Source organism: Muscardinus avellanarius, assembly GCF_963383645.1.
Source record: "Muscardinus avellanarius genome assembly, chromosome: 9".
Classification (NCBI taxonomy): domain Eukaryota; kingdom Metazoa; phylum Chordata; class Mammalia; order Rodentia; family Gliridae; genus Muscardinus; species Muscardinus avellanarius.
In genome coordinates this window covers 3368950-3379701 of record NC_137795.1, presented here as the reverse complement: position 1 = coordinate 3379701, position 10752 = coordinate 3368950, and positions in this window count along the sequence as shown.

The following is a 10752-nucleotide window of genomic DNA, read 5'->3' as shown; positions in this document are numbered from 1 at the left end:
AGAACCTGTGATCCTCCTGTCTCAGCCTCCTAAGTACTAGGATTACAAGCATGTGTCACCACGCCCATCTTATATTTGTATTTTGAAACAGGTCTCCCTGAGTTGCAGAGGACCTCACTAAATGGCTGAGGCTGACCATGCCTGTGATCCTCCTGTCTCTGCCTCCCAAGCGCGGGGATTACAAGAGTGCGCCACCACGCCCGGCCCTATATTTTTTTATTTTTAATTTTTTGAAACAGGGTCTCACAAGCTGGGCGTGGTGGCCCACGCTTGTAATCCCCACACTTGGGAGGCGGAGACAGGAGGATCGGGCAGATTCGAAGCCAGCTTGCTTAAGAGACCCTGTTTCCAAATTTTAAAAAAGTATAAAATAGGTCTGAGAGTGTAGCCCAGAGGAAGAAGGGCTTCCAGGAATCCCAGTACCACCACTAAAAAAAGACATAGGGTCTCACTAGGTTGTTGAGGCTGCCCTCAAACACGCGATCCTCCTACAGACGTGAGCCACCAGGGCAGGCTCCTTGTAAATTTTTATTTTGAGAGAGAGTCTTGAGAAGTTGCTGTGACCAGCCTCGAACTTGCAATTCTGTGCTTGTTTTTTTTTTAAATCTGTTGATATAATCTTGTGATTATTTTTGTCTGCTGAGTAATGGAGTATATTAATTGAATGTGGAACCAGTCTTATACACTTTGGATTACTGTCTGCAGGTGATGATGTTCTATTTATATTAAAAAATATACAGCCAGACTCCATGTTGGGAGGGAGGGAAGTGGGGGGGGACCAAAAGTGTGTGCGTGTATGTCACTGTTGACATGATTTACATTATGCATGAGACTATAAAGCGCCAATGAAAGCACACACACACAAAATACAGCCTGGCATAGTGGTACGCACTTGTAATCCCGGTACTGGGGAGGTGAGACAGGAGAATCACAGGTTCACATCCAGCATCAGGAATTTAGCGAAAACCCTCCACAACTTAGTGAGCCCTGTTTCTTTCTTTCTTTCTTTCTTTCTTTCTTCCTTTCTTTTCTTTCTTTCTTTCTTTTTTCTTGCAGTACTAGAATGGAACCCAGAGACATTCTACCTCTGAACTACACCCCCAGCCCTATTTTTATTCTTTATTTTTATTTATTTATTTATTTATTTATTTATTTATTTATTTATTCTTTGTGGTACTGGGGTTCCTGGAAGCCCTTCTACCTCCAGGCTATGCTCCCAGACCTATTTTTTAAATATTTTTATTTGGAAACAGGGTCTCTTAAGCCAAAGAGGCTGGCTTCGAACCTGTGTGATCCTCCTGTCTCAGCCTCCAAAGAACGGGGATTACAAGCGTGCACCACCACTCCTGGCTTTATTCTTTATTTTGAAACGGGGTGTCACTGAGTTGCAAAGCGCCTCACTAAAGAGCTGAAGCTGGCCGGGAACCAGATCCTCCTGCCTCAGCCTCCCAAATGCTGGAGAAATGGGGTTTCTTGAGAAGAAACACAGTGTTTCCTTACCAGATTCTTGTCTTCTGTGGTGAGTGAAGAATGACACCCGCAGACGTCAGGAAGGGAGTTAAAGGTTTATTGGAAGCAGCAGGGAATAGGGAAAAGTGGCTGAACACCCCTAAGGGCTGTCAGGGCTCTGATGTCCAGCAGCTGCCTTCAGGACAATACTTGAGGATAGCCCAAGCCAAATGCCTTCAGTTGCAAGCTGCTTTCTCCCAAAGTCCACGCGATCTGCCAGAAAAGAAGTGCAGGTCACCCCTAGGGGCCCTGGTCGGCCTTGATGTCCAGTGGAGGCCTTCAGGTCACTACCCGAGTGTAGCCCGGGCCAAGTGCCTTCAATTGCACCCCACCTTCTCTCAAAGCCAACGCGACCTGCAAGAGAGAGAGAAGCTCCCCAAAGGGGAGGGGTTCCCAGAGTGGGTAACCGTCCTGGTGACTGGTCTAGGGGTTTATATATCTCTGCATGTCCTCTATTGCTTGGAGTCTGGGAGGCAGTTCTTAAAATCTGCATAGGGTATTTGCATGTCCTTGAGGGGTCTCCTTTCAGTAGGGGTGTCAGACTTGCTCCAGTGATGTCTCCTGGGTTTGTTGATTAGTAAACAGATGGTTTTGTGAAGCTTTGGTCATTCTTATTTCTGAACCTTGGAAGAGCTTGTCTCTTTTAGGAGCCTTGGAAGTTAATTAGTATTCGTTGCCCCTCAGGAAATTAAGCTTTTCTACCTAGGCTTCTTCCCTACCTGCCTACTTCTCTTCTACATCCTCACTAGGATTACAAGTGTGTGCCACCATGCCCGGCTGAGACTTTGTTTCAAAATACAAATATAAAATAGGACTGAGAATGTAGCTCAGAGGCAGAATGCCCCACCACTGCCCGGCGTGGTGGCGGCGCATACTTATAATCCTAGCTAGTACTTGGGAGTCTGTTTGGGAGTCTGATACAGTAGGACCACAAGCCTCAGCAACTTGTGAGGCCCTCCACAACTTAGTGAGATTCTGTTTCAAAATAAAAAATAAAGTAGGGCTTGGAGAGTAGCTCAGAGGTAGAATGTCTCTAGATTCAATCCCCAGTGCAAAAAAAAAAAAAAAAAAAAGATGTAGGTAGAATGTTTCTGAATTCAATCCTTGGTACCACAAAAAAATAACATTAAAAAATCAAGCTGGGCAGGGCTTGGTGACACACGTTTGTAATCCCCGTACTTGGGAGGCGGAGACAGGAGAATCGCGCTGGTTCGAAGCCAGCCTCTCTGAATTGAGACCCTGTTTTCAAATAAAAATATAAAATAGGTCTGGGAGTGTAACCTGGAGGTAGAAGGATTTCCAGGAACCCCACACACACACACAAAAATCAACCTGGGCATGGTGGTCCGTGCTTGTAATCCTGGTACTTGGGAAGAGGACACAAGAGGATCACACATTCAAGGCCAGCCTCAGCAATTTTAGTGAGGACCTTTGCAACTTAGTGAAACCCTGTTCCAAAATAAAAGAATAAAATAGGACTAAAGATATAGCTCAGAGGTAGAATACACTTGGATTCCATCCTCAAAACCACACACAGAAAAAAAGACTGGAGGTGTAACTGGGAGGTAAACTATCCCTGGGTTCAACCCTTGATAATACACACATACACAGGCACACACAAAACAAAAAAAATATTAAAAGGGCTGGGGATGTAGCTCAGTGATAGATGCTTCCCCAGCATGTTCAAGGCTGCAGGTTCGATCCCCAATATTGTAAAATAACAACAACAATAATAATAGAAGAATCTAGCCAGGTATGGCGGCATATACCTGTAATCTCTGTAAGTACCTGGGAGGCTTGGACTTGGGAGGCTGAGATAGGAGGATCACAGGTTTGAGGTAGCCTCAGCAACTTTTTTTTTTTTTTCAGTTCTGGGGATGGAACCCAGCATTTGACCTCCGAGTCACATCCCCTAGCCCTATTTTTATTCTTTGTTTTGAAACAGGGTCTCACTAAGTTGCGGAGGGCCTCACTAAGTAGCTGAGACTGTCTGCGAACTGTGATCCTCTGGTTTCAGCCTCCCGAATGCTGGGATTACAAGCGTGCGCCACCACACGGGCTCTCAGCAACTTTTAATGAGGCCTTCAGCAACTTACTGAGACTCTGTTTCAAAGTAAAAAATTAAATAGTAGTTGGGCGTGGTGGCACACGCTTGTAATCCCAGTATTTGGGAGGCTGAGACAGGAGGATCCTGGTTCGAGCCAGCCTTAGCTACTTAGTGAGACCCTTTGCAACTTAGTGAGACCCTATTTCAAAATAAAGAATAGAAAATAAGGCTGAGGGTGTAGCTTGGAGGTAGAATGCCCCTGAGTTTCAGCCTCAGTACCACAAAAAAATAGATAAATAAATAAATAATAAAATAAAATAAAATAAAATAGGGCTGGGAGTGTAGTTCAGGGGTAGGACACTCCGGAGTTCGATCCTTACTACCAAAAAATTAAAAAAAAAAAAACAATTTTTTAAAATTTGGTATTGGGGATTGAACCTAGAAGTATTCTACCACCAAATTATGCTCCCCATTTTATTTCTTATTTGGAAACAGGGTCTCACTAAGTTATGGAGGCCCTTGCTAAATTGCAGAGGCTGGCTTCAAAGCTGTGATCCTCCTGTCTCATCCTCCCAAGCGTGTGCCACCACGCCTGGTGAAGAAACTTACTTTGACCCAGAAAAGGTTCGATTCTGTTGCTGCTTAAAGCCAATGACAGCCGGTTGTGGTGGCTCACACTTGTAATCCCAGCATCTGGGAGGTTGGGACAGGAGGATCCAGGTTCTTGGTCAGCCCCAGCTACTTGGTGAGGCCCTTTGCAACTTAATTAGACCCTGTTTCAAAATAAAGAATAAAAAATAGGGCAGGGGGTGTAGCTTGGAGGTAGAAAGCCCCTGGGTTCCACTCCCAGTACTACAAAAAAAGGAGGAAAAAGAAGAAAGGAAGAAAGAAAGAAAGAAAGAAAGAAAGAAAGAAAGAAAGAAAGAAAGAAAGAAAGAAAGGGAAAAGCAGGCCAGTGACTCAAGAGATAGGGTAACAGGAGAAGAAATAATTTCATTCAGCGGCCCAAGGAAGGAGGGGGGAGGCTTAGCTTACAAGTCAGGCTGTCTGTCGCAGAGCAGAGGAGTGGCAAATACAGGATAGGGGAATGAGGGAGGGAGACAGGTGGTAAAGGGAATTTTTATGTCTTTTTTGTGAATCTTTCAGGATCCACTTTTTGCTTTCTTTCTTTCTCTCCCTCTTTCTTTCTTTTGTTCTTCTTTCTTTTTTCCTGTGATTCTTGGGATTGAACCCAGGGACATTCTACTCCTGGGCTATACCCCCCAGCCTTATTTTATTGTTTATTTTTAAACAGGGTCTTGCTAGGTTGCTGAGAGTTTCACTACTTGCCAGGGCTGTCCTCAAACCAGCAATCCTCTTGTCTCAGCCTCCGAAGCACTAGAATTTACCACACCTGGCTCACTTTTTTTCTTTTTTTTTTCTTTTTTCTTTTTTATTGTGATATTAGGATAAAGCCCAGGGGCATTCTGCTTCCGAGCTACACCCCCAGCCCTAATTGTTTATTCTTTATTTTGAAACAGGGTCTCACTGGGTTGCAAAGGGCCTCACTAAGTAGCTGAGGCTGCCCAAGGACCGTGATCCTCCCGTCTCAGCCTCCCGAATGCTGGGATGACAAGCGTGAACCACCACACGTGGCTTTATTTCTAGTTTTAGAAACAGGGTCACAATAGGTTGATGAATCTCACTACTTTAAGACTGTCCTCAAACCTATGGTCCTGACAAGCAAGCACCACCATACCTGGCTCTCAAAACACTTTTTTAAATGATCAACACAGCCAGGTGTGGTGGCACACATTTATTATCAGAGTACTTGGGAGGAGGAATGCAGTGTTTCAGCCAGCCTTAGAAACTCAGTGAGGCTCTCAGCAACTTGAGAAGTTGTTTCTAAATAAAAAATAGGATATGGCTGGGGTGTAGTTCAGAGGTAGAATGCCCCAGGTTCAACTCCCAGTAACACACACACACACACACGTCTGCATGCCGAGCCTGGTCGAATCTGACCCAAGGCTGAGACAGATATGGTGTAAGTCAGAGATGTTAAACTTTTTATCCCATTCCAGTGACCTATCAGACTTTGGCAGGCCCGAAAGAAGAGTCAGTGTTTGCAGGAAATCAGCCTGTAAGTCCTTGAGAACTAACCTGGGCCCAGTTATCATCGTAACCCACATGGCAGAGGTGTGTGACCTATAGCAAGCTAGGAAACTAATACTGAAACGGGGGTTTCTTCTGAGCCCCCCAAGATGAAATAGGGGATTCCTGAGAAGAAACCTGGAGTTTCATCAGAGATGAAACCGAGTTTCTTGAGAAGAAACTCGACGTTTCCTTACCGGGTTCTTGTCTGCGGTGAGCGAAGAATGACACCCGCAGACCTCAGGAAGGGGAGTAAAAGGTTTATTGGAAGCAGCAGGGAATGGGGAAAAGTGGCTGAACACCCCAAAGGGGCTGGAACTCTGGGTCCAGCAGCTGCCTTCAGGACAATACTTGAGAGTAGCCCAAGCCGAATTGCCTTCAGTTGCAGGCTGCTTTCTTCCAGAGTCCACACGATCTGCTAGAAGGGAATAGTGAAAGTGGCAGAACACCTCTTGGGCTGTCGGGGCTCTGGTGTCCAGTAGCTGCCTTTAGGTTACTACCCGAGTGTCGCCCGAGCCAAGTACCGTCAGTTGCAAACTACTTTCTCCCAGGGTCCATGCGATCTGCCAGAAAAGAGGTGCAGGTCACCCCTAGGGGCCCTGGTCAGCCTTGATGTCCAGCAGAGGCCTTCAGCTCACTACCCAAGAGTAGCCCGAGCCACATACCCTCAATTGCACTCTGCCTTCTTTCAGGGCTAACATGACCTGCGAGAGAGAGAACAGCTCCCCAAAAGGGAAGGGGGGTCCCGAGAGGGAAAAACCCAATTTGGTGGCCGGCTAGGGCCTTGCCGATGTTTGTGTGTCCTCTTTGGTTATGGTGACTTTGGGATTCCGGGAATTCTGGGAAGCAGCTCTCAGAATTTGCATAGGGTATTTGCAAATCCTTTGAAGAATCTCCTCTTAGTAAAGTGTCAGACTTGCTCTGGTGGTGGCTCCTGGGTTTGTTGATTAGTAAACAGATGGTTTTGTGAAGCTCTGGTCCTTCTTATCTCTGAACCTTTGGAATTTCAGATATTCATTGCCCCTCAGAAAACTCAGGAAATTAACTTTTTCTACCGAGGCCTCTTCCCTATCTGCCTATTTCCTTTCTATCTCCTCAATACCGTATTTACCAGCTGTGTGACCACCAAACTTAGTGCTTTCTGCTTGTTTTGCTTTTAGTACTGAGAATTGAACCCAGGGGCATTCTACCTCTGAGCTACCTAGTTTGTGTGTGTGTGTGTGTGTGTGTGTGTGTGTGTGTGTGTGAATGTGTGTGTGTAAAACTAAGGATTGACCCCAATGGTGTTGTACCTCTGAACCACACTCTCACTTGTACTTTGTTTGATGTTTGTGTGTGTGTGTGTGTGTGTGTGTGTGTGTGTGTGTGTGTTGCTGGAGATTGAACCCAGGGGTATTCTACATTTCATTTGAGCTCTTCCCCCACCCCCATTTTATTTGTATTTTGAAACGAGGTCTCCCTGGGTTGATGAAAGTCTCACTACTTGCTGAGGCTGTCCTCCAAACTGTAATCCTTCTGTTTCAGCTTCCCAAGCACTGATTACAAGTGTGAACCACCACACCTGGCTTATTTTTTTATTTTATTATTTTTTTATTTATTTTTTCTTTTTTGGTAGTACTGGGGTTCCTGGAAACCCTTCTACCTCCGGGCTGCACTCCCAGACCTATTTTATATTTTTATTTGGAAACAGGGTCCCTTAAGCCAGCGTCTGTGCAATCCTCCTGTCTCTGCCTCCCAAGCGCAGGAATAACAAGCGTGTGCCACCACGCCTGGCGCTTATTTTAATTTTTTACTTTGAAACAGCATATTACCAAGTTGTGGAGGGCCTCCCTAAGTAGCTGAGGCTGGCCGTGAACCTGCGCTCCTCCCGTCTCAGCCTCCCAAGTACTGGGATGACAAGCATGTGCCACCATACCCGGCTGCATACCTAGTTTTGAACAGAAGCTTTTTAGTTTTATGTAATCTCATTTGTTAAATTTTGAATTGTTGTCTTACGCTTTTGCAATCATTTTTTTTTTTTTTAAAGTCCTTGCCAAGCCAGGAATGGTAGCTCTGCTTTGTAATCCCAATACTTGGGAGGCTGAGACAGAAAGATGGCAGGTTGGCAGCCAGCCTCTGCAATTTAGCGAGCTGTTGGGGGTGTAGCTCAGAGGTAGAATGCCCCTGGGTTCAATTCCTAGTAACCTAGTAACACACACACACACACACACACACACACACACACACACACTTGCTAAGACCAATGCCCTGAAGTGTTTTCCCTGTTTTCTTTTAGTAGTTTCATAATTTTAGGTCTTTTTAAGTTTTTATCCATTTTTTGGTTAGTTTTTGTGTGAGATAGGCATCTGGTTTCTTTTAACCCAGGGGTGTTCCACCTCTCAGCTTTAACCCCAACCCTATTTTATTTTATTTTATTTTATTTTATTTTATTTTTTTGCGGGTCTGGGGATGGAACCCAGGAGCATTTGACCTCCAAGCTACACCCCCTGCCCTATTTTTTATTCTTTATTTTGAAACAGGGTCTCACTGAGTTGCAGAGGGCCTCACTGAGTAGCTGAGGCTGTCTGCGAACCGTGATCCTCCGGTTTCAGCCTCCCAAATGCTGGGATTACAAGCGTGCGCCACCACACCCGGCTTATCCTTTATTTTTGAAACAGGGTCTCACTAAGTTGTGGAGGGCCTCACTAAGTAGCTGAGGCTAGCCATGAACCTGTGGTCCTCTTGTTTAAGTCACCCAAGTACTAGAATTACAAGCATGCACCACCACACCCCGCTTGCCTAGTATCTTAATTCTGCATATGGATACCCGGGTTTTCCAGTATTATTTATTGAAGACACCGTTCTTCATCCCGTGTATGGTTTTTTTTGCCTTTTAAAAAAATTAGATGGCAGCCGGGCATGGTGGCGTACACTTGTAATGCCAGCATTTGAGAGGCTGAGACAGGAGAATCGTGGTTCGTGGACAGCCTCAGCTACTTAACTAGACCCTCTGCAACTTAGTGAGACCCTCTTTCAAAAAAAGAACAAAAGTAGCCGGGCATATTGGCGCACTCTTGTAATCCCAGCATTTGGAAGTCTGAGACCGAAGGATCACGGTTCGCGGACAGCCTCAGCTACTTAGTGAGGCCCTCTGCAACTTTGTGAGACCCTGTTTCAAAATAAAGAATAAAAAAATAGGGCAGGGGATATAGCTTGGAGGTCAAATGCCCCTGGGTTCCATCCCCAGACCCGCAAAAACAAACAAACAAACAAACAAACAAACAAACAAAAAACAAAAAAATCGGGCTGGGAGTGTAGCTCAGAGGTAGAATGTCCCTGTGTTCCACCCCCCCAACATACACACACACAATTAGATGGCTATAAATACATGGATTAATTTCTTGTTAGTGCCGGGATGCAACCCAAGGCATCATGTATGCTATGCAACACTCTGGCACTGAGCAATACTCCAGACCACCACCTCCTCCTCCTCCTCCTCCTCCTCCTCCTCCTCTTCTCCTCCTCCTCCTCCTCCCCCTCCTCCTCCTCCTCCTTCTTCTTCTTTTTTATTTTTTTATTTTTATGAGATGAGGCCTCAGCTATGTTGCCCAGGCTGGCCCAAACTCCCAAGCTCAAGCAGTCGTCCTGCCTCAGCCTCTGGAGTAGCTGGGACTAGGGTGGGAACCTGACCATCAAGAGAAGTTTTTGTTGTTTGGCTCTAAAGACAATGCTATGTGGCCTTGATGCTCAGGATACAGGAAAGGAATGTGGGGCAGTTTTTTCTTTTCTTTGTTGATCTAGCTTGAAGCTACCAGGTAATAGGAACTTTGATGTTTTTCCTACCTCTATTCTCTGCTCTGTAATTTTTATTTTTTATTTTTTATTTTTTGGTGGTACTGGGATGGAATCCTTCTACCTCCGGGCTACAGTCCCAGACCTATCTTATATTTTTATTTGGAAACAGGATCTTTTAAGCCAGAGAGGCTGGCTTGGAACCTGTGCCTCTTGCTACACCCCCAGTCCTATTTTTTATTTATTTATTTAGATTTATTTATTTAGATATTTTTTATTTTTTAATTTTTTTTCCTGTTAGATTTTTTAAAATTTATTTTTATTGGTGCATTGTAATCATACATCACATTGGAATATAAGACTTGAGAGGATATACAAGCACACATCATCCAATTAGCCCTCATCCAGTCCCCATCCCATTCTCTCCCCCTCCCTCGATCCCATGCTTCTTTGGTGATTAACTTTGATACATTTGTTTATGTACCTCCTGCTTTTTAAAGAGGCTCCATCCTCCCCTATTCCATACCCTCTGATTGGTCACCTTAATTGCTTCACTATAGGGCCCTTTCTATAGCTCGACCACTTCCTGTTGCCCCTTTCCTCCTAGTTATTGCTGATTAGGGGAAGCATCTGGTTTTAATTTTCTGTGATATTTCTCTGTGCATGCCGCGTTGCAAATACCGATCCCACTCTTGACGGCCCCAGTAGTGGCCTGGCCACCCGGTGGACCGATCCAGACCTCACTGGCTCAAGCAGCGGCCTTGCCTCATGGGAGGCCCCGGTTCTGGCCTCGCTGGCCCCGACACTGGCCTAACCCCTCAGCTGGCTCTGATCTCGGCCTCGGAGGCCCCAGCACCGGCCTTCCTCACGGCAGGCTTCGATGTTAGCCGATGGCCCCGGCATCAGCCTAACCCCTTGGCAGGCTCCGATCCAGGCCTCGGAGGCCTCAGTAGCGGCCTTGCCTCACGGAAGGCTCCGATGCCGGCCAGTGGCCCCGGCACCGGCCTAACCCCTCAGCAGGCTCTGATCCCGGCCTCGGAGGCCCCAGCATGGGCCTTCCTCACGGCAGGCTCCGATTCCGGCCTTGCTGGCCCCAGCACCGGCCTAACCCCTTGGCAGGCTCCGATCCCGGCCTCGGAGGCCTCAATAATGGCCTTGCCTCACAGAAGGCTCCGATGCCGGCCATTGGCCCCAGCACCGGCCTAACCCCTCGTCAGGCTCCGATGCCGGCCATTGGCCCCAGCACCGGCCTAACCCCTCGTCAGGCTCCGATCCCGGCCTCGGAGGCCCCAGCA